The sequence below is a fragment of the Simochromis diagramma genome, unplaced genomic scaffold (assembly GCF_900408965.1).
Source record: "Simochromis diagramma unplaced genomic scaffold, fSimDia1.1 OVJJ01000685.1, whole genome shotgun sequence".
NCBI lineage: Eukaryota > Metazoa > Chordata > Actinopteri > Cichliformes > Cichlidae > Simochromis > Simochromis diagramma.
Window position 1 is genome coordinate 4,602,656 of NW_024387477.1, and position 19,622 is coordinate 4,622,277.

Consider the following 19,622-nt stretch of genomic DNA (forward strand, 5'->3'; position numbering starts at 1 on the left):
TAAGTGCATTAATGAGTACAAAAAAAGTTTCCTTTCAAGTCATGACAATTTTAGTGCCGTTTTCTCATTTTTTTTTAATGAAATATTGATATAAGTGGTTTAAAGCCATTCACAGTACTATACGCACACACACACACACACACACCTATATACATACATGTTTTTTCATACACATGCCAAAACTAACACAGGACACTATCTACTCCTGTAAACACCTAAAAAATGACCAAATGAAGCAATGGGGTCATACTGAATTGACCAACGGTGCAATTTATAAGCATCTGTTATTTTGTCATTAAAATAGTTCAACACCAATGGTAGAAGACTTCTGCTAGGACCTACATCCATGATACGATTGTCCTCTACATGGGTAAGACAAAAGAAAGTTAACAGCCAAGTCTTTAAATAGTAGGAGCCATGGGATGCGTGGACACAATCAGGCTGTCCCGTACACCAGAGAGAGAAGAGTGGGATGGAGAGAATTCACTCTACTCTCCAAAGGTTTGGAATCAAGGACAAAGACAAATCTAATAAATTCTATTTAGAGACGGCTCAAAATATAGAATAATTATGTCTGCCATATTTGCAGCTCAATCAATCAACAATATGATAAGAATGAGGCCACTGAGTCCAGTCAATCCACAGAAGGACTCAGGTTATTATAACTACTAATTAGATAGTCGACCGAAGACTTTTTAACACAATCACTTATTTTCTCCTCCTTCAAAGTAAGATCCCTTGTTAGCCAGCCATGTTTTTTCTTCTTCTTTACAATAACAAATTACCCATTTTTTCTCCCCCAAAGTTTAAGTGTGTGGGGGAAAGCGGTCTAGTTCTTCTCCAGTTCTACAAACTTCATCTATTTGTTCGTTTGTCGCCGAAGACTTCAGCGGGAAAATCGAAAACACAGCCTTTCAGTCTCCTTTCTCTTTCTTTTCACACAGAACAAAAACAGTCAGCAACATAGCAGGAGAAAGACAGAAAAGCATTGAGACCTTGGAGAAAAAGAAAAGATAGCTGCACATTCATCATTGCACTATCTCCCCCCCTTTCTTTTTTTCCCCTTACTGGCGCTCCTTCAGAATACAGATGTGGTGTGATTGTAATTTGACAGCATTCATCTTCCCATCACAGAGCATTGACAGGAATCAAAAAACTGCAAAGGGCATGATAGATCGGGGGGTATGGGCTTTTTTTTCAGTGACAATGCAATTTTGCTCGCCTCGGGGGGGAAACGGCACCTGGGCGAGGGAGAGGAGAAAGATCAATGCAGACATCACTTAAGAAACAAAGCGGTTGGACATATTTGTTGGCTAACGCGCCCTTCTATGCGGCATCAAAATGAAACGCATTAATCATGGTAAATACACCTTTGACTCCAGGTGTTGTCGCGGCTTTTGCAGAGATTTATTTGATAGAAACAGAGACAGACTGATGCCTCCATCCTGCTGTCCAAACTGCTCCAGCTCAGAGCTTTGCGTCATGGAAACCAGAGCTAGGATCGATCCACAGCCCCACGTTAACTACACCCCAGAGACATGCTAGCCTTGTCTTCTGTTTAGGTATGTGTGTGTGTCTGTGTGTGTGTACGGTCAATCTCATCAGAGCAAACAGAGAAAAATGGATAAACAATGGCAAAGCAAACACTGTGGCCGACAGGGGGGGAAAGGGGACGGACAGAGAGGGACAGGCAGAGACTGATGGAGAGAAGGGGATGCAGGTGGGGGGAGACAGTGAGGTTACAGGGTTAACCGGGGAAATCAAGAGCAGGAGAGACAGACAGAGAGAGAGAGAGAGAGGTATGGAGGGGGTTTGGGGGACAGTCAAGAAGCTATGAGCTGACAAAACTTATTGCCAATAAAAGGGAAAAAAATGCGAGGAAGAAAGCAATAGAGGAAGGGAATTAGGAGGGGAAGAGGCAATAAGAGGGGACTGAGCAAGATGGAGGACAGGAACAAAACGAATAAAGAGGTAAAGGGGGAATAAGCCACCGATACGAGCAAAAAAAAAAAAAAAAAAAGGCCCAATGATCTATATGAAGTGACTTTTTAAAGAATGATGAGACGGAACATAGTGATTTGCATATTTCACAAAGCCTACAATGAGGCTACTGGTGACCACTGGCAATAGAAAAATGGCAAATGTGTAGCAGCACACCTTGCAGAAGAAGAAGAAGCAGAAGAAGAAACATGCATGTTTTTATCACGGGTCCACACAGCTGTGTCTGTGTGTGTGAGAGCTCGTGCACATGCTGTTATTAATATTCTAAATGCCTTTAATCACAAAAAAAGGAAAAATTGCACTAGTTGGCCAAAAGCAATTAAGGGAACTTTAATCTCCTTAGCAATTATGCTGTGGGGCATCCTTAACTCAGTCATTTCTGCCCGCTACATTTCTAGAAAGGTCAGTGGAAATTGCTTTGTGTTATTAGAACAAAGACTTGGCAATGAGCTCACGTGGTTCTCCTGATGATTTGTTCATTGCCATCCTTCAGCCGCCTCCCTGGCCATCTGTATACATCTCTCAGTCCTCCTCTCCCTGTGCCCGTCTCTCACTCACTTTGAATCTACAGCTCTCTCGCGCAAGTGTTGATTAGTGTGAAAAAGAAGCGTATCATGGGGGAGAATCTAGGCAATCCTAAGACTGTAGCATTGTATTAGAAGTATTAGCAGTGTCCCTTGATGATTTGTGTACAATGTAAAACACAAGACACACACGCGTGCACATGCACACAGCCGTCATTAGTTTGTTCTGCGGGCACCAGGCTTTGAGTTGCTTGTATGAGTCATGCAAGCGTATAAGCTTTGCCTGTTGCTGAGCTACTGCATGTGAATGAGCGAATGAGTTTAGCATCGTCTATTGTTTCCCCGTGAAGCCATTCCTTACTCTGCAACGGAATTATACATGAGGCATAATTCTGCTAGTTGGCTCCTCAATGCTTTCCCTTCCCTTCTCTTCCGCGTCCTTGCCTTCCTTTCCGTCCCTCCCTCCCTCCTGCCTCAATCCGTCCATCCGTCCACCCATCTGGCTGAGGTGAGGAGCGGTAGGCCGAGGGAGAGGAGAGCAGAGTGGAGCAAAGGATGGAGCGACAGCTGGAGCCCAGTCAGACAAGGAGAGACAAATTACCCCTCTAACGAGAGCCATTCATCATCTCTTCATCTCTCCCTTCATTCATCCCTCTCTTCCTCCACACCTCTACGTGCGGCGCGGTGCACCTGAAAAGCGCTCCGATCTGCCACACAACTTCACACTTGACAATGTTTCTCATTTAGTTGCTACTCGAGCGCGGAAAAGTCAATCAGCACGTGCTCCTAAAAAGATGACGAGGGGTAAAAAAAAAAAAGTAGAAATAACGAAAAGAAAAGAGCGGGGGGAAAACAACAAGACGAGTGAAATGATTGAATGAGCTATGCGCCGGGAAAGAAGGAGGAAAAAGAAGCGACACACCCATGCTGGCACATGCAGAGACTCATTACCATGGCTGCTGTCAGCACAGATGTTGGACTGAGGGGGTGCTGTCAGTCAGTGTGTGCCTAACTATGCACATATATGTGTGTGCGCGCGTACGATAGTGCCTGACAGTGATCTGAGGGCTATTTAGACAGCTGTTGACACAATGGACCCTTTTCTCTATTTATCCATACAGTTCAGTCTATCTCCTCCATCTCATCTCTTCCTGTTCCTCCCCTCTCTTCCTATTTCTCAAGTTCTCGCCTCCTATTTCCTCTTATTCATTGCTTATTAATATTACACATTTTGCACGACTTGCAAGACGCACACCTGTTGTTGGGGTGAGCAACAACTGGATGTGGAAGTCTATCCAGGAACGGCCTGCTTTATGCGTCCTCCCACATCCACCCCCTCTATTCTTTCCTTTCGTAATCAGCGCCATTGCCGAAAATGAGTGATAAAATGAGTAAAGTGGGAAGGGAGAGATGAGAAGATGATTCAACAGACGTGTTTTAATTAATAAAGTTGGGCTTTCATTGCCTAAAGAGATGATTGTATCACTGGCTCCCTCTTTGATGTGTAACAGAGTGTCTGGGTTTTTCTCTGCCCTAGAGCTCTCCTCTGCTTGTGCTACGCTTCTTTCTTTCATCTCGCCAGCATCACTTTGTCGCTTCGCAAGTGTAGGGGCCGTCTTCCCAAACACGCAGATCCTCCACGGACACACAAACAGCCCGGGGCTGTGGCTGAAGATGTCTTTCAGTAGGGGAAAGGGTGCTATCCAGACTTCAGGGCATGACTCAGAGTCTTCTTCTGGTTTACTCAGAGTACATCGGTCCAAGTTCTCATAGAGTGTCTCTCAAAAATATCAGATGTTTTGAAAAATGAAGGTTCTGAGAAAAAAATTATCAAATTTTCTGTTCGGTCTCCGTTTTTCTGCTCCCATGCACAAAAAATGTTTTATTCCAGACCACACGTTCACACAGTAAAGATCTGAACTAACTTTGAGCTGGATGCTAATCATCACTATTAATGAAATCAAATAACATTTGAGTTTGCGGGTTCTCACTCAAGCATTTCTAAGAATCTTTAATTTAAATAGAGCTTAAACTGAGCCTATCCATTAATGTTATCTACTTGTTTTAACAGTTTTTTGTTCACTCTCAATCGGCAACCACCGATTTCTCACTAGTCTGTTTTTCTGCTCCCATTCAAACATGAAGTATTTATTCTGGAGTCACTGAAGACCAAAGTTCAAACTGTAAATATCTGAGCCAACTTTGAGCTGGATGTCATTCAACATGATTAATTAAATCAATAAGAATTAACTCGCTTACTCAAAAACAATTTAAATAAGCAAATTCTCAGTGTAGGCTTAAAAAAAAGTCTCCTGTTAATGTCATCTAGATGTAAAGAAAAAAAATGTTAATTCTCATTGAGCAACAGGTATATTTGAAATATTTCAGTGAGCTGAAAATTAAGTACTCCACAGTACTTCTATGTACCACTTGGAAAGTAGCTTCAAATTACTGGTTTGCATTTCATTATGCACTCATTGCTTTGGAGAACAAAGCTTCTACACTTTTACACAATAACTGTTTCTACCAGTCTTTACAATTTTTTTTTAAAATAACTAAGCATTTCGCTAAAATTTGTATGACTGATTTATAAGCCTGTGACTGAGTGTCACCACTGTGACTATTGACCATACGAAAATGGAATATTGATTGAAAAATACCCAGTAACTTGATGCAGCTGGTCAACACAACACAGCACAAGGAGGCTTGTGAACATGAATCAATGAATTTGTAAAGAGCCTAACTTCCAATTCCAATACCATGGTGTTGGAACTAAGAATATAACAAATACAACCAGTTAGCAACCAGTTGTGTTAAATCCTGTATTACAAAGACGCCTGACAGTTGAGTGACTCGGGTTGATTGCAATGTGTTGGTAGTGCCTTTGCATTCATAAAATAGATGGAAATTATTTTCAGACCTTGGCCGATCTGACTGAGAGTGATCACCTTCACTGTGAGTCAAATCACACACAGAAGTCATCCAAAGGTTATTCAACTTCCAAGTAACCAGTTGGCTGCTGCATCAGATGGCACAAAATATTCAGTGCAATCAAAGGGCAACCATCGATTTTTACTTAAGACTAATCCAGAAACGAATAAAAACTAAACAGAAATGAGCAAACCCAGTCCAGTTGTTAAGTGAAACTACACACAATTCGAAACAAAAATTAAAAAAAGGAATAAAAATTTAAATTGAGTGGAAAATACAAACCTAAATGACACATTTCTCATCTGGCCAGATATGCTATCTAAAACTTGAACGCTGTGAAAATTACAGCCAGCCTCACAGAAGCAGCACAAAAGGAATGAATGAATGAAACTGGATTATTTGAAAGGGAAAAGAAAGAGGATATGTATGCAGGTAGATGAAAAGTTAAAGGCAGAAATCCTCAAAAGACCTTTACCTTGTTCCATCTTTTCAATCACAAATCAAAAACCACCTCTACAGAAGATGGCTCTGAGGTCACTCAGAAGTAATAGGTTCTGATGATTAGTGGCCTCTTAACAATATCCTTTGGCCTTCATATAATGTGAAGTGCACTGGGATAATGGAAACCAATTACAAACTAATGTCAACAGAACTTTGAAAAGAAACGCAAGGAGATGATGAATTGAATAAGTGTTGATGGTCTCATCAAAGACTATTCTACGAAGGAACAGAGACAGACACAGACCTCAAAAGTCGTTGTGTGTCGTACTTCACAACCGCAACAAAGTACTGACTGATTGAGCTTTGCTGTGCTTTAAAACCTATACAAATACAAAAGCCTATATTCACCTAAACGAAGTGCAAAGATAGTGGACAGGATGGAGAGCTGAAGATGAACTACACAATGCTCCCAGGGGATTAAACAGAAAGGAGCATTGTATAGATCAAAAAGGTGGAGGCCAGAGTCGACAGCTTTTACAGCAAGCCTGACCACAAATGCACGTGGATACATTTGCATGCACACAGTCGTATAGTATGCTACAGTGTGCTGCAGGAAAACAAATGATGCAGGCCATGAATTCTAACAAAATACTTCCCAGATTATTCCAGCGTCTGCTTCAGGAGGTCCTTTCTCACTCCTGTCAAGAAACATTTTTTTGTTTTTGTTTTTATTTTCTACCAGGGATACGAGAGCAGACCCAGCTTGACACAAAACAATACACTCGACCTTTAGCCCCAGCAGCACAAATGCAGTCGAGCATCTTTCAGCGTCTGCTAATTGAAACATGCCTCCCTGTTGTGGAAATGTGCAAGAGTGTGTCGTGTGTGTGTGTGTCTGTGGCTATACATAGCATTAGGATGCTACAGCACAGTCATGCTGTCCACTGTCAGAGATGTCCACTGTGTAACTTGGGGCAACCACGCAGGCTGCATTACCATATAAATTACATCCATGTTGCTGCTCCTGCTGTGGATTGATGGTATTGTTATGGATTCTACGCATTGGAGCCTCATTGAAAACAATCAAAATAAATAGCCTCCTCCTCCCACATCAATGCAAACACACGCACAGATGCATGAGCAAGCGCACTTCACCACAGCTGCACGTGCACAAACACAATATACGTGCATGGTAAGCACAAAAATACGGCCAGACCTTCAACCTAAGGTGAAGAGCTATAGATAGCTATCCTCTCAGCTTTCCATTAACTCTGAACATGCTCAGTAATTGCTGAAAGGAGCACAGGGCGACATTTCTGTGCAGAAAAGTCGGTTTGCTGGTGTGTGTGTGCGCGTGTGTGTGAGTCGTTTGCAAAAACCCGTATCAATACATCACTTTTGTGCTGCTGCTGTGCTCACTAAGCAACCCATTGCCTATTAATGATCCAAGCAGAAAAAATGGACATATCAGGGAAGAAAACACAATAAATTATTAATCAGCAAAATCACCAAAAATTATGCATACGGCATATATTAAACCTTGTATTTATACAGTTCTAATTTGCAGCAACAGTTATCTCAAGGCACTTTGCACTGTAATGTAAAGAGCTGTCAATATTAAAGGAAAGAAACCCAACAATTTCTTGTGACAGTTGAAAGAAAAAAAACTCAATTTCAATAGGAAGAAACTTCACTCAAATCCAGGCTCGGGGAGGTCAGCCATCTGCCTCGAGCAGTCGGGGTGATGTGAGAGAAGTGTTGTTGCCATGGCTGGGAGGGGGGGTGGGGGGGTGGGGGGTGCTTGGTCTGCAACAATGTTTAGGTGGGTGGTATGTGTGAAAGGAACATCCACATGGATGCCAGGACAGAAAGTTTGCCATTAACGTTGCATTGCAGCAGGATGATCAATGTCGTTCCCTTAACGTGCCAGCAGTTTTAACATCGTGCCTGATCCGTGCAGATATGTGAACAGAGTAACAAGAACCACACAAAACACATCCTCAATATGACACTGAATAAAAGCCGGCGTTTAAAAATGGCACCCAATTATTTTCAGTTTCATTCCTATTACGAAACGAAGACAAGTGAAACAAATATTACATCTGAATAATAGAAAAAGCACTTTTTCTGTATTAAATCCAAAAGATTTCATGGCACCAGCAAAGCTGCTTCCATGTTTTCGCACTTGAGAGAAGGGCCGAGAGTCACATATGGACAAAGTCTTTGATTACCGGAGATAGCACTTGGTCTTGGCACTTAGTGTAGCCACTGACAAAAACAACAGAAACCTGCCTGCAGCTTTGGACATTAAATTTATATTCTATCTGGAAGTCCAATATCTCTGTTTGTTATTTCCACTGGAGAAAGCTTTTAGATGCTGCAGTAGAAAAATCAGTGGGGTGAAAACCTGGGCAGACAGAGCTTTCCCTCCAATCTTCCATGCTGCTGAATCACTCGCAGAAGTGTTTAGTGGTGTGTGGAAAAATTGTGAACCTGGTACAAGCTAGGGACATGAATTAGGAGTAGAAGCAGAAATTAAATTCAACATGTCTATGTGCTTGCCATGCAAAAAAAGGAGAAAAAAGGCGAGTTACAGTTCATTTAATGTAATTAGCTGTAATTAATGTTTACTAAAAGATAAAAATTGGACAGTTTCAATGTTCTGACAAAGATCAAGGTAAGAACGAAGCTTCACCAAAAAGAAGAAGAAGAAAAAAATTCACTGCTCAAAACATTCTCACTAATAAGCACTTAAATGTGAGTCACCCAAGCTTGAATTAAATGTTTACACCATTTCCAGACAGCCTAAATTTCCACACAGCTAATAATTAGGTCTTCTTCTGTGGTGGATAGAGAATGTGCTTATTCTTATTAATTACATGAGGCCAGTGCGAAAAATAAACTCAAATCCTGCATTACCCACAATCATCCGAAATTAATACTACACTCATTAAAAATCAAGTGTTCGTGGAATGCATCATAAAAAAAGCAAATAAAGACAAGTGCAAAAATAATACAAAAACACACATTCAGCTACATACCATACACGGTCATAGTAACACACACAGGTAACTGCACAAATACCTATTCAGCACAGCTCTACAAAAACATCAGCCATTTTGGTGTGGTTGCTATGACGAGCTAAATCTTTAAAGACCACAAAAAGGACAGAAAGATGCAGAAAAACAGAGAAGAACAATTAAAGAGCAGAAAAAGAATCCAAAAGAAGAACAAAAAAAGAGAGCGAGAGCCAGGGGAGAAAGAGGAGATGGAAAGCGATCCGTTTGGTGCACGCTAGTTTGCGACCTCGTGCAATCGGAGATATCGCATTTAACTGGAAAGTCGTGAATCAACTCAATTTCAATCACACTCTTTTGTGTGAGTTGTTACATTATTTGATGTATGCGTGTGAGACAGTGGGCTTGTGAGGCTGAGTCAGCAGTGTCTCCTTTGACAATAAAGCACACACACTCACACTAACACACACACTCACAGTCCCCAGAACCCTCTACGTTGGGATCAGCCGAAAGAGGGATGATGTATTTAGAGCCAGTGGATAATGGCTGTACTGTGGCCTGTTGCTGAGAGAAACCTCTCCTCTCTTTGATGTTCTGCAGTCTCTATTTATAGTAACAACAGAAAAAAGGACTGAAAGAGCTGGAAAACACATAGGCCACATTTTGTTCTCACTAACTAGCTTACTGTTGAGCATTGTGCTCTCTCTGAGCAGGCGGTAGTGTCTCAACACTCCTGGCAGAATTTACAGAGCCGCTGGCACCTCGGTTTAGACACATCCTGCACCTCGGTGCAGTGAAGTTATTTATCAGACAGATACAGCATTGTTGAATTTGCAGTTTGCTAGTGCTGCTGCAAATTCTGGTATCGATCTGACACCAAGTAAAGTCAAGGCCGGTTTTGCTGATATCAATACCGATAGTTTTTAATGTATAAAGGCAGCTTATGTAGGGGAGAGCTGCGTGACATAATTTATATAACTCATTGTTAATTTTCAAATTATGAACACATTTTAATGACCACTATATCACTGTGATTTTTACATTCAACACAACAAGAAATTCCTTTAAGCTTTTCATGTATTTTGGAGATGTGGAATGTAAGTGTGCCTGTGTCTGTTTAAATGTGCTATAGGCTACAAATAAAATAGACATTTTCAACTAAGTAAATAAATTACACAATTCAGTGTGCTACATAGCCAACTTAGAGGACAGAAAGTATCGGTCCTGTTGTGCTAGTATCGATCTGATACTATTTATATTTGGATTGATCTACCTGCTTCTACTGTGTGCATTTTAAGGAGTGAGGCGTAACAGATGGATGCATGGATTTTACAGCGGCTCTGAAGGTTCACTGTCACAGAGTTCAATCTCATTTGGTTTTTGGAGCACTGTGTGTCCTGTGGAACTTTTAGCATGACCACAGTTTCCATCAAAAAGCAGGCTCAATTGCTTCATCCGTTTAACCTTTACGTACATTTCTATAAATAGGTCATTATTACAATTTTACCATAATAGACACCCAATTTATTCTCCCTGTTTGAGTTTCATTAAGAAGCTCAGTTAATGGAACTGACATTTTGGATATTACAAAAATATTATTTTGGGTGGATCTCTGACAAATCCTACTGCCCCCCTTTTGAAGTCATCATCACTTGCAGGATGTGCTTAGGAGGCGAGCGTTATCACTGATTGCATTATTAGCTGCTGCCTTAGAAAATCAGATGTTAATTACATGCAGATTGCGAGCTCAAACGGAATAAAAAGTGCAGCACAAACTTGCTATCCCACACTCTGCCGCGGCTCTCTCACTATATCTGGGCCTTCTGCTAGTAAATGGTATTATTCTGTCTCCTTATGTACATAGTGTATATGTATCTACCCTTCTTTCCTACATGATCATGCAATAGTCATACACCCTTACAATTAGCACAGCTTGCATCAGCTGACATCAGCTGACTCAGAGGAATATGGAAGTCCCTATGCTAATGGACTTGACATGCAGTTGTGCATCTAGGTGTACGCCTGAGTGTGTATTTCGGAGCGCTTGTTTGTGGTCCCCTTTTGCACAAACACTCTCCTGCAAATGTGATGCAACTCCCCAAGGCACAACCTGCAAGCCCTTTCAGCTCACAAACAGTCATGCCCAGCCAAGCAGAGGCAAAAAGCCTTTAGTAGGCACTCTAGGAGACGCACAACAGCCGCATGCTCCACGTTAGACTATTAGGCTCACCTCTCATTGTGAACTAGAGACCTCAGAGACAAATAATAAATGCTAATCTTTATAGGACGAAGCCAAGTCAGTCAGTTTAAGCTGAGAGCGTTGAATGAGATTTTTAATTACTGCATGACCTGGGGTATATTAGCGCATATTAATGAGGATCATTAACCTAGAGGTAACTAAGACCCCTCCTCCTTAACTACAACTGATAGCACCTCTGCTGTGTGCTAAACTGTGTGTGCGTGTGCGTACATTAAAAAAAAGAAAAGAAAGAAAAAACGTTTCACAGATGGCTTATTCCATCCCAACTGCCTGTCCTTGGTGAAAATAAATAACTACAGTGAATCTCCTTTTACAGTTGAGGAATTATACTGCTGAAAGTGTGAAAAAAGGCTGGGGAAAGAATAAAACAAGTACAGAATACAAAACCTTGGCCTGTAACTTAAATGCTGTTGTGCCCATTTTCTGCAGCACAAAGATGGGGCAGGGACGGTCATCATTTTTATGTAGCCTTTGACCAAATAAAAAAAAGAAAAGAAAAATTCAGTGGGCAACAAGTAGGAGCAGCAGAGAGCAAAACAAAGACGAAGAGAAAGGAAGAGCAATTTCAATTGACATATGCAAAGGTCAAGGTAATTTCAATGGATAAAGAAGAGGCCAAACGGGGAAAAAAGCGAAACTTTCCTAGTATCTCTCTTGAACTATGAGAGGTTGAGGCGGAACAGAGGAGGTCTTATTTTCCACCCCCTGCAGTGTAAATGTCAGGGCTGATACTGACGTCACCCACCCATCGTTTCTATAACGCCTCCCCCTCTCCGCCGCCCCAGCCCTTTCCTCCAACCACATGTGTCAGCTTCAGTCTTGTAGTGCCATTACACTGCAGTCTCAGTGGTATAGAGGCAGACGCTTTTATCTCATAAGAGGGCAGACCAGCCGTATTTGGCTTGTAACATTTGCTTAGCACACACACACACACACACACACACATTCACCAACTCATTCATGCAAAGACGCCTAATGCGCACACACGCACGCAGACACCCATTCATGCGCATGCATGCTCTAACACTGTCCATTCCTCTCCACTCTCACTGCCTCAGCAGTTTATCCTTTCATCTTTACATAACTGTGAGGTCCCTCGGTGACCTGCTCTAAAAGTAGTTGTTCCACAGAAGACACATGCAACAATCCGCAGTGCAGGGAGGGACCCATCCACCCGAGGCTCGTTTCCCCAACTCTAAATCTCCCTCATTTCTCCACTCAAGCCAGTGCACCAACTGGAAGAAAATACCAATAAGATAATGAGCAGAGGGGCCAGTGTGAGGGGAGTTAGCTGCGCTGGTGTACACACACACACACACACACACACACACGTACACACAGATTTATCTATGAAATATAGGGCAATGCAGCAGAGGGAACAGGACTCCTTTGTGCAGGAAACCCAAAGGAAAAACAAGGCCTGTGTCGTTGAGTGTTCTGGGTGGTTATGTACGTGCACAATGGAGCCAATCACTTGAGCTGTGAATTATTCTTTCTGGAGCCGGTATGGAATAATGGGAAATAAAACTGTTCTCCGGTTTTTCCGCCATTTTCATTAGGTAAACTGATGGCAAATGTAATATGGTTGAATGCAGCATTTGCACAGTTTGAGTTTAGACCATGGCAAGTTGGGCTGTGGTTCGTTTTATGTAACTGTGCATCTGAATGTGTGCACCAGCCAGTGTGTGTGTGCATCTTCCTTCAGTACACCATGCATTAATTGCCATTCCCAGTGGTCGTCAAGAGAGCGCAGGACTCCTGGGGGACATCTCCACCTTCATTAGACTCTACTGATCATCACACTGTGGTACCAGGAGAGGGCCTGTTCCTCTCTTTCATCACTCCTTCTCTTCACGACTCCCTTGCCTCATGATTTTTATATGTAGCATTATTTCTCAACCAGACCCTGCAGTGTCGTTTTTTTTAAATATTATCTTCATGGCATTTCTGGGTTTATTAAGCTGGCGCAGACAGAAAAAAGAAAGGAGACGTGAGAAGGAGCCTGTGAGAAAGTTCTAGATGAGCTGGACTTGAACGCAGTTGCTCCGTGCTCGCCCCTAAACTGCTGTACCACTGTGCATCTTTCTCCCTCAATTTGCAATGGCTTATGATTTCACCGTCTCCCCTCTCATCCTTCAATATTTCTGTCACCCCACTCGCGCCCCCTCCCCTCAAACCATCACCCCCCTCCCTCCCTCCCTCGCACTTCCTCTCCGCCCTCATCTCACACGTTCTTTTGCATTTTCATTCCCATCAGCCTTCCTTTCGTCATTATCTCTCAGTTAATACTTCTTACTGTCTCGAATCCCGGTGCAAGTGGTTCTTACCCCCAGGGGGTAAGTTCGCTCGCACTCCACAGACCCCTACAGACATGTAATGCCCCCCCTCCTGCTCCCCAACAACTCCTCCAACTCATCCCTCCGCTCTCTCCTCCCCTCACTCCTCTCTATCTCTCCCCTCCTTTCTCCGCAGTGGATGAGAGACGCCAGCTGGAGGAAACAGAGAGAAATGGGCCCAATTACAGCATTGGGAACTGAAAGTTGGCTAATTAACTCTAATTCGTTAACAAACTGGTTTTTCACCAAGAATCATCTCTCTCTGTCACATGGCATACGCATGCATGAGAATCTGCATTTGCATGCGCTGCCAAAGAAAAGAAGAGAGGCCGAACAGACACCCATCCCCATCTACACGATTGCAGGTACACACGCACACAAATACAGCAAAAAGAAAAAAAACCTGCACTCCCTTCCCATTTCCACACACACACAGACACACACACACACAGACACACACACACAGAAGCTCACATGCCCACACAAGTGTGCGCAGATCCACTTGCTCAGCTGTATTTACTGCAAGGGCAATATGTTGATTACGTTAGAGTGGCTGATTATTGCACAGTGACAGTAAAGGAAACAAATGTCTTTCATAGGCAGGCATCTATCTCTGCGAGAGGGCTTCTAGCTATAGACTATAGCAGCAAATGACTGCGCTGTACCCAGCTATGACAGACAAAAGAAGGAGTGCAAGAAGAGGAGGGGGGGGTAAAAAGAAGAGAGTGATTGCACAAATGATGTGCAGGAAGAACAACCCCCCCCCCCCCAAAAAAAAAAAAAAAAAAAAACCAAACCAAAAACCGAGGAGCCCCAGATGGAGACGCAAAAACAGATGAAATTAAAAAAGCGAATGGATGGAGAGATGAGATGAGACAGCGCTAGGAGATGGGTGAGGAGCGATACTCTGGATTTTGCACTGAACAAGTGAAGCAGTTTTCCTCTGCATTGGGATAATGGTGGTTAGAGGGGAGAACAATAGGTTTATCTAGTGCAAAGATGCTATCTGGGGTGAAACACACACATCACACGACCTCACACACGTACACACTGTAGGATGTTTCATTACTTGTGCATTACAGACAGTATAGGGAATTATAGTGTTGGTAGCACTTGAACAATAAGCTTGTCAGTGTTGAGTTATCAGAGCAGGTGTCCAATGGGTACAACTTGTCTGAACACACACACACACACACACACACTTGCAGAATATATGAGTATGAAGTTTGAAAGCATCTCTTAAAGCCATTGTTAGTAAATCGGGATATCCTCTCATCCCAGTTGATGAGTCGTGAAATCCTCCTGGATTACCAGATACGATAACCAGCTTCTCACATATGTCTGTGATAATACACGTATGTACATAGAGAGCAGACACACAGACACACGCATGCAGTCTACACCACAGAACAGATGGTTTTGGATGGGAACTTCTCAGTTCTTGCTACGCCTTTACTTTCATTCTGCCCGTCTTGCTTCTCCCTCCTTTACCAACTCTCACTCTTTCCCAGTAAATTTCTGCTCCCTGCCTTCCTCTCCAACTCTATACCTTCTTCATTGATTCCTTTGCGATGAGATTGATAGTTACTCCTCTCCCTCTCGCTCGCTCTGTTTCCCTGATCCACCTCTTTTTCCTTTTTTCACTTGCTTCATCTCTGTCCCTCTCTCACACCTCATTAGTAATGCTAATACCCCAAGTAATAGAAGACACCATTCAATGTATTTGTGTGAGTGTGTGAGAGTGTGTGTCTGTGTGTCTGTGTGTGTGTGTGTGTGTGTGTGTGAGAAAGGGACTGTGTCTGGGAAGGGGAGATGAGTTTCCCCCTCTGATCCCATTTCTCCGTCTCCGGCCCTGCTTTCCTTCTCGCCGGGGAGAAAATCCGATGGAAATGCAATCACAATCATTTAGGGTCCAGACAAGAACGGACACACACGCGCACGCATGCGCACGTGCACACACGCACAAACACACACTCTGCTCCAGTACCGCAAGGGAGCCATGCAGAAAATTGTTTTGGACATGGTGATGAGGAGAGGGGGGTCGGGTGTGGTGAAGGGGGGACTTTTTAATTTACATTTTTAATGTAAAATATCATTCAAAGAGGGAAAGTTAGGCATCTCATTATGCTGCTTCTTTATTACACGCGAGGCACATCAGTCTCAGGGTGCTGTGTCCTGGGAAATGTGCATAAACACAGGCGTGAACAACCTGCGGAGCCCTCCGGCCGCAATCAGCGCGTAAGAAATGAGGCTCATCTTCAGACACAATAACCTATTCTGTCTTCCAGAAATCATCAATCACAAATAATCTATATCTTTGGATTTCCCTTCTCAACTCAAATCTGTTGGGGATTAGTAGGAAAACTTCAAACTCCCGCCTGGTTAGTCTTAATTACGAGTAAACTATTTGATGGTCTGGATCAAGAATTTAGCTGTGCATCAAGATCCACGGCGACGATCGCAAAATAACCACCTAATATTTTTGTTTTTTGCCACCTGCTTTTGGAAAGGTAATGACCAAAAACATATACGGACCATTAACTGATTACTTGCGTATATAAAATGCTGACTTGTGTGTGTTTGGCACAGATAAACCTCAGCATTGTGAATATCTATACTTTGCATTTTCTATGTCATCGTGTAGCCAGCGGTTAAGAGAAGAATGAGATATGATTGCTATTTTGCACTGAGATGAATCACTTTTTTTTTTCCAGAAGATAGAGGTGTCTTTCTCTCGAGTACAGATGCTTGCCCTGTGTGTTTGTTCTACACAGTCTGTTGATTTCCACAACAGCACAAATACTATGAATGGCTCACAGAGGGAAATCATTATCTCTGTCTTTCTAAGCTCTCGCTCTGCTCAATCAAATGAGGCACTTTGCGCCTTCAGCTTTGCACCGCCTCTGAGGTCAGAGCCAGTGATGTCAAGCCAAAATGAGACTGTGTGGCCCTCATAGGCCCCGAGGACCCCCCGTGGCTGCCTGTGTCATAAGCGATCAGTGCCAGACCATCAGTCGCATGTACTGGCTGAGGATCAACCACTTGCAGGAGCACTAGTGGTGAAGCCTCTAATGGCATGGGCGCATGTCTACGCCTTTAAATATAGAGATCTGTGCATAAAAGCTTTGATTTATACGACATACCATCCAGAACCCTTAGGGAAGCATCTGAGATTCATTTTCCAGCTAGACAGTGACCCCAAACATACAGCTAGAGCCATAATGAACTATCATCTGCAACAAGAAGAAAGAGTTCTACAACAGATGGTACGCCTCCCCCCCCCTCCAAGTGAGCCCTCATATCAGTATCATGGAGTCAGTCTGGGACACAATAATTCCACACAAGAACAGTGGCAAGTTGTCCAAGATGCTTGGAACAAGCCTCATGCCAAGAAAAGAAAAACTCAGCGCAAGTGTAGCTAGTACAATTGGTGCTGTCTTAACCCTATGAGACCTGACGTGTTGTCGCAGACACAGCCAAGCAAGCTGTCTTCTTATTACAGGAACTCATCGGAACAGTTTGAACTATCAGAATAATCCAAACTGGATTCAGCACAACTGGAGCATAAAACATGTGCTATCAACATCTGCTTAGCTTTGTGTGGAAATTTAAATCACGTCAGCAGTGATTTAAATCTCCTCCACACACCAGCGCGAGCTGACACACAGTCGATAAGCTATCCATCTAATGGGCGAGTCTGACTGATAGCGATTTGTATAAACAATGCCGTCCATCTATTAAAACTTGACCTCCCCCCACCCTACCACCCCTAACACGCCGTAATTCAAATTCCACACCTGTTTGCTTATCGCACTGAATAGCAGTTTTAAAGCAGCGGGGCTTCACGCAGACGCTCCGATAATCATCCCACAAAGACCTCCTTGTCAAAAAAAGTGTAGTTTCACAAACTAATGCAAATACACAGTCGGAACGTGAACCTGACACTGCCCTTCCTCTATTTCCTCCTTTTTCCCCCCCTATCTCCTTTCATGCTGTTTTTTGTCCTCTACAAGTCTCCTGCAGTTCTTAAAGGCTGAGACGGCACTGTGGGAGTCTGGTCACTACTGCGTCCGCATGCACACACGCACACGGACACACACACACACACACACACACTGTGAGTTTCCTTTGTGTTGCAGAAAATAAAAAAATATAAAAAAATACTGAACCTTTAGAAGTGCATCTGTCAAAATGAAATTGCTGGCTGCATTACAAGCCTTTGAAGGTATTGAAAACTCATTTTCACAATCACCCCACAGGCAGGTAGAGAGAGCCCGTGTGTGTGTAGTTTTCACCAGGTGGGTTAGGCAATATTCTCTGTTCTTTTAGTCGGTTTGCAGTTGATTATTATTGTCTCGGCTACAGTTTGTTGCCGAGCCCGTCGCCGTTTCTCAGCCCTCCATCCACCACCCGGCACATCTTTGTCTGGATAATCCTTACCTCTTTCTGCCGTTCGAACTCTAAGGAAAGTCATTTCTCCCTGAAACCCCCCACTGGGGAAAAACAAACTTTCAAAGCCGGCCAAACAATGACTCACACATACACACATTCCTCTATGAAAAGGCACACTCCCACAGAGGAACATCAAGAGGCACTGAGCGGACATAATGGTTTTCTGATAATTATTCACAAAGGTGACTTTTGTGTGAGTGCCACTATGTGCTCAAGCTCAGCAGCATGGAATGAGCCCGGAGTTAGTCACAACACAGGCAGATGACCAACATTATGGTCAGTCTGAAACTGACTGACACACACACACACGCAGAAGGGCCTAGGCACACACATATGCAGATTCCGTGACTCTTTCTCATCGTAATGTTTCAATTAGCTGCAGAGGACAGTCTGGCCCCACACTGATGGCCATGCCTCCCATCTGGGGTTACTGCAGTCACACAGGCAGGCGGATGGATGGACAGAATGACAGACAGGCTGATGGCCCTCCATGCTGATTAATTCGGAGAGATGAGGAGGGCGGGGTGAAAGCAGAACAGTGATGGAAATAATCAGTCGAGGCAGTGAGCTGTGCTTTTCCCAGAATTACAATATGGTCACCGAGAGCATATGGTTCTTCTCTATTTCAGTTTCTGTTACACCTCCGGCTCAGCAGTTATATAAGTCGAACTGCCTTCTTTGAAAACAATTTTCCAATGTATCTCTTCCGCATTCTCCTTGAACCCACTTTTGTTTGCAGTTATTGGAGACGTAAGGTGCATCGTCTCTGCTGCAGAAAACATGCACAACAACAACAACTACTGTCCCAAAGGACTGGGAGAGAGGAGGGCTGCGTTGCCCCTCCATGATCTCTCCCTTGAGAACCCCCACATTTTTATCCCCATCTCTGGTTTCCAAGGCGAGGCGTAATCGTTCCTGTACGGAAGTCGTTACCGAAGGATTGTGGTGAAGAAAAAAAAAAAGATCAATGAAGGAAAAAAAACCCAAGGTCATACTCCACCTCTCCCTGTGTCTCCCTGCTCACCTATCTAGCCTGGACCCCTCCTCATCTCTCTCAAATTCTCCATCTCCTTCCCTCCATCACCCTCTCTCTGGTGCAGGATAGTAATCCCATTAGGATCAATATTCCAGGCGAGTGAGCATCCTTTCACTGCAGCAATTACAAACCTTTAGAGACATAAAGGAGAGCATTTCTTCACAGCTTAGACCATCAATCAACTATTTAGCTTCGGAGGCAAAGGATGTTGTGTCTGTGTGTGTGTCTGTGTGTGTGTGAGAGAGACAGCATGCATGCATGCATGCATGTCTGAGCGCGTGCACGCATTTCTGAATTCTGCAGTATTGTTCCGTCTGCGTTACTGAAATGACTGTTGGGATTTTCGTCTTATAGATCCTATTATGGGTGCATGAATACATGAGAGAGCTCCTTAATGCACACTTCCCATCTGGCAGTGCAACAAGGCCCTATCATCTCCCCCGTGAATGCACGTATTAGTATTGTCCGCAGCGGGATTTCACAGACGGCTAGTCTCGGGTGTTTAGCTAGGGGTTAATATTTCATGCCTTCATGTTATCCCCCCTCCCCTCCCCTGTCATGCCGCCACCCTACCCTCTACCTCTCACTTCCAACATGTGCACCACATGCGCTTCTTGCCTCTGC

General features: G+C 43.4%; 1 protein-coding gene across 8 annotated transcripts in view; it reads right to left on the reverse strand.

Moving 5' to 3' along the window:
- Positions 1 to 19,622, reverse strand: part of tenm2 (teneurin transmembrane protein 2) — a 211,261-nt gene that overhangs the window by 62,783 nt on the left and 128,856 nt on the right. The window lies entirely within an intron of this gene.